Below are 5,010 nucleotides of genomic sequence, written 5' to 3' on the forward strand. Positions count from 1 at the left end.
AACAAACAAACAATATCTGTCTCTCCTAATAAACTTGCGTCTATCAATTTCTAAGTCCACATCTTTGACCTTTTCAGTTGCTTTCAGTGATTTCTAGGATATCTAAACCAGTTGTTCGTAGGAGTAATCTGACTTATTTCATCCAGTTTGCTTTTGGTTAAGATCCCATTTACATTAATATGGCCCGTTTTCCAGAGATCCACGACCAATAGATATTTCATTTTCAAGCCATTCATATGGATTTTCACCATCCTCTGAATCATCGATTTCCGTTTGGAATGAAGGTGAAATTACTGGAGGTGCAAGGTGAGACTGTTAAACATGCTGGACAGGTCCAGTTGAAGCTAATCAGATGTTGGTATCATTTGTACTCAGTGGGCTTAACATTTCTACACTTTATGTGACACTATTGTTACTTGTTTCTGATCCTAAGAAAACTTTCTTGTCCTCTTACCTCAATAATCACCTTTTTCACAAAAAGGCGATACTTATTTATGACCTAGCACAATGGATCACCCATTTTGGTCCATGCATGTAAATATTTAAGAAAATGCACATATTGGTTTCACATAAATTGAGGCAAAAGAGATAGAAAGTGCCAAAGAAAAAATCAAATTTCACATCACAATCTTGTGTCATGCTTGAAGTTTGTAAACACATTATTCATAGGCAAAGATAGTGGATAAAGATACTGCATAAAAATTCCTTGAATATATCATGTTTTGAATCAACGATCTTTCGCTATGCAATGTATGGAAGCATCTGAGTGCAGCAAATACAGGTGAACACGAGTGTCTATGTAACTTCTTTTTTTTTTTTTTTTTGTCTCTCCTTTTTTATTGTGATTCACACTACTTACAAAACTGGTACATCTACTCACAAAATTTACAACAATTACACAATTTACAACATGTCTACGGTAACTTAAACCCTACTACCTTCATTATTTTTTAGGTCTTTTTATGAATACAAGAATTGTCCCGATGCTGACATTAATCTTGCAGCTATTTGCATAGAAGCCGAAAAACACTCAGTCATGTTTAATGCTGCTTGTTAGGCAGCATAGATACTTTGAGGAGACCTACACATAATTTTAAATTTTGAAAAAAAGGTGTAAATGCAAATAGTGTAAATCAGCATACTCCTGTTAACTAACTAGCTGTATTCTTAATGACATTTCTATTTTTTTACCTCTCATTGTAAGGCGCATTGAGCTCTGTAAATGCGTCTTATACGAACATTATATTATTATTATTACTATTATTATTATTATTATTATTATTATTATTATTATTATTATTATTATTATTATAAGGGCTTAATTCAGTTATTTCACAAGGGTGCAATTTTGCGAAATTGCTGCCCTTCAGATTGAAGCATGAGTTTAACTGCAAGTACGAAAAATCTCTACTTAAGAGAATTTCAGCAGACCACTCATCACACATTTAATAATCTCAAGGACATTTTACTATTTTACTATGAATGGTCATTTTGCATTGTAGCATGTTATGTATATTATCCATGTCAATTCTTAGCTTTGCAATTTTTAATTGAGTGAGGGCCATAATGTCAACTACAAGGTCACCAGTAACTGCGTTTTACCCCGTAAAGTAGTAATAATAGGGAGTTTAGGGAAATCACTATGGATGGTGCTACTACCGCTGCCGTGACTGAAAAGGTCTGGGGAGACTACGTCTCGGTGGTCTGCTAAATTTTAAGTTTAGCAAAGCAAAATACAAGGAAATGCCTTCGCTGAAAGGACGATGGCCGTTGTTCTCCATGCTAGGACGAACAGATTATTTCTGAGCAAAAGCAAATGCTATACACCTTGTACAATAACAACAATTTGATGGATGAAATATACAATTTCAGAGACAAATATCTCAAAGAATATCGAGTGAAAAAGACACATGTATCTATACTCAAAGAAGCAAAATAGCATCGTATAGTATCCAGATATAAAACATCTTCACTAAATCCTCAAAGCAAACTTAACCGAAGAAAAATAACCGCGTGCTGAACTCACTTCGCCATTCCAACACCTTTGCCAAAACTTATCGTAAGTTCATAATACGGATTTACAAACTTATGAGAGGCAACCTTGACACAATCCTTGACTTAAATTGACTTTAAAGGATATATTATCCAACAGAATTCTTAAAATGCCAAGATGTCCGTTGAAAAGGGCCAGAGAAGCGAAATAAACCCGACGTAGTAGCCACTACGGCAAAACATCGCGACGCACATAGTCAGATTTCACACTACGGTTGGATGCAACCGACGTACATGCGCAGTGTTTCATTTTGGGCGAAATTTACTTCCGCCAGCCGTAGGGATTTGCTTAAAGTCCCTAATACTACTATGAGGACAGCACTGCAACACACACATGTAAGTTGCAGCTGGGGATAAAAATATGCTTACCAGTTGCTCCTGATAAAACTGAAAAAAAAAGAAGGCACAACAAAAACAAAAAACAAATATAGAAGATAAATTAGTTCTTGGTACACATAAGATACTACTCTTGCAACTGTACATAATCTTGTTACAAAAGCTCTTGAAAAATTTTTCTCTTTTGATGCATTCCTTGAATTAGGCATTATGGACACACAAAGAACAAACAGCTACTACCGGGTTCGTACACTTTTTCAGACCAAACATTCAAGGACTTTTTTACGTTGAAGAATTTACTCATGGAAATAGTCTGACAGTACAATTCTTGCTCATTTTCCACAACGTACATGCATAAAAATAATGCAAAGGCACTGGTAACCTTTCTCGACCCCACAGCTCCTCGCATTTGTATGACATGACTTGAGTACCTGATTATTTTTACTGAAGTTTTCAAAGATCAAAAAAGCAAGGACTTTCAAGGACCAGGAAAGAAGAGCAGAGATTTTCGATGACTTTCAAGGCCTGGAAAATGAACGCTCAAAATTCAAGGGTTTTCAAGACGCGTACGAACCCTGTACTATAAATCCAAAATAATTATCAATCCCTTCTAAGTAAACCTAAGTATTCTTGTGAAGCATTCATCACTGTTCATTTATGTTTAAGTTCTTACCGAGTTAGAAGGCTATAATGATTCCAGACGTACAGTAAGCAGCCAAAAATTAAGATCTCCTATTTTTGGATTTGGATGAATAGAAATTGACCATAAACAGATAGAAGGTACGTTCAAAATATTATTTTGAAGTATAATATTTTCAGTACTAGACTACGCTAAGATGGGACAGGAAGCAGGAAGATTTTAAACCCTAACAGAGACAGGGAGACTCACTACCCGCTGCTCTCTTGAGTTCAGTCTCAAGGCAGCTGGAAATCATCCAAACCGACAAGAACAAATGGTCAGATTTGTTAAATGGCTGCAAGCACTGGAAGCTGACAGCTCTTACAGTACACTAATTGAAGTAAGTGAATGCTTGCAGCATATAAGGAGATCAAATTTTTGCAACCAAAGGGATGTTAAAAAATGCAAAAAAGGCATCAATTATTAGTGACAGTTTTCAGTTTCCTAGGAGGTGTGACTGTATCCAATCTTTGGATGTGCAACTTTTTCCTTGATTGCATATGTGACTATTGTGCTTTTGTTTACAAGTATAAAGTACACAAATATCAAAAAGGAAAGTGTAGCATTGTTCCTGCAATGAACTAAGCCCAAAATATCCCCCCAGTTTAGGCTTGCGTCTTATAAGCAAGTATTTATCTATAATTCTCAATTAATTTTGTAACCTTGACAAGATCAAGCTTGAAAATTAAGGGTGTATCTTATACATAACTACATGTGTCTTTTAACCAAAAAAATTATGGTTAAAACTTACATGAGTCATTTGGAACAACCATCATGTCCACCTCTCCATGCCATGCAGATGGGTGTCCTGGATGAAAATGTTGTATGTCTGCTCAGTGTTTTCAAAAGCAGAGAGTTATTTTAAACCTGACTTAGAATAAATACCTGTACTGTACAGCTGTACACCTATGCAATCATTTATATTACTTATAAGAGACTGGACAATAAGGCACCAGCCCACAGGCACAGAAATCACAGTAAATTGTACCACCACGCTGTTATTACACTGTCCCCGGGCTGCATGGGCTGAGCCCAGGTGTGCATTTCTAGAAAGCCCCAAGACTTTTAAGGTCAATTTCAGGTGCCAATTATTCAACATGATCTCTTCTCTACATTAATGATTATCGTTAATTTTTATTTGCTTTCAATTTGCTATTATCGTTACTTTAGGACACTGCGTCCGAGGACTTGCAGTAGCAGAGAAAATAAGGAAATTAAAAAAATCATATCCGTGGATGGATTCGAACCTGGAGCTTCTACTCCATAGGAACCGCTTCTTTCTGCTTCATCACTGAAGATCAATACATCGTGTTTTCAAAAAAAACATTTCTTTAAGTCTGCCATAGAATATCACTGCTGAGAAAATATTAGGCCAAGGCTAGATTAATAATTTAAGCCCTATAAGCTTGGATTTACAATGTTTAGCTTTGTCATGAAGTTTGGAAAGCGACCTTTGCAGTTTGTAATATTGTTTGTTGTCGATTGATAACACAGCATTATGAAATAGTTAAAATACTGTTCCTGAGCAGCTAGTGGTGCGGTGGTCAAGTGGCTAGGTGACCGGTTAATAATGAACATTCCCAGGTTCGAGTCCTACTTCCATACACTTGGGTTCTCTTTTAAAAACATATGACAGTTTCCCATTATCCATATCAAGCTTTCAGTCCTCTAAATTAACGATAATAGTAAATTCAGAGCAAATTAAGAATTAACGATAATAGTTAATTCAAGGTAGAGAATGGGTTGCAATTATTTGCCTCGGATTTGTGATTCTCAAAAATGAAATCTCGTGATCAGCCTACCCTCTTTTATCTAAGACTTGACAACATGTTAAACGGCCAGCTCCTTAGAACAAGTAGATGACAGTTTTACAAAAGTGCTTTTCAAACCCAAAAAACTTTCCAGACTTTTGAGGAACACATGCAAGGTCTTGTGCTGATGGG

The sequence above is a fragment of the Montipora capricornis genome, unplaced genomic scaffold, assembly GCF_036669925.1.
Source record: "Montipora capricornis isolate CH-2021 unplaced genomic scaffold, ASM3666992v2 scaffold_440, whole genome shotgun sequence".
In the NCBI taxonomy this organism is placed as follows: domain Eukaryota; kingdom Metazoa; phylum Cnidaria; class Anthozoa; order Scleractinia; family Acroporidae; genus Montipora; species Montipora capricornis.